The following is a 232-nucleotide window of genomic DNA, read 5'->3' as shown; positions in this document are numbered from 1 at the left end:
GAGCTGCCTTTCTATGTGCTTTCGCTGTTTTTTCAATTTCTGGATCAAAGATAAGTTCAGCTGAGGACTGGCCTCGCATACAAGGTTAGACAAATTGCGAGTACTGAAGAGTTAAAGAAAGATAAATAATTAAGTAAAAATAAGAGAGTTTTAAACCAAATTTTTTTTTAAATTAGAAATAAAATAAAAGAAGAAATTTTATTGCAGAGCAAAAAATTTCAATTCAGTAAAT

This window comes from Cicer arietinum, chromosome 1, assembly GCF_000331145.2.
Source record: "Cicer arietinum cultivar CDC Frontier isolate Library 1 chromosome 1, Cicar.CDCFrontier_v2.0, whole genome shotgun sequence".
Lineage (NCBI taxonomy): Eukaryota > Viridiplantae > Streptophyta > Magnoliopsida > Fabales > Fabaceae > Cicer > Cicer arietinum.
Note: the sequence above shows the minus strand (reverse complement) of the source record.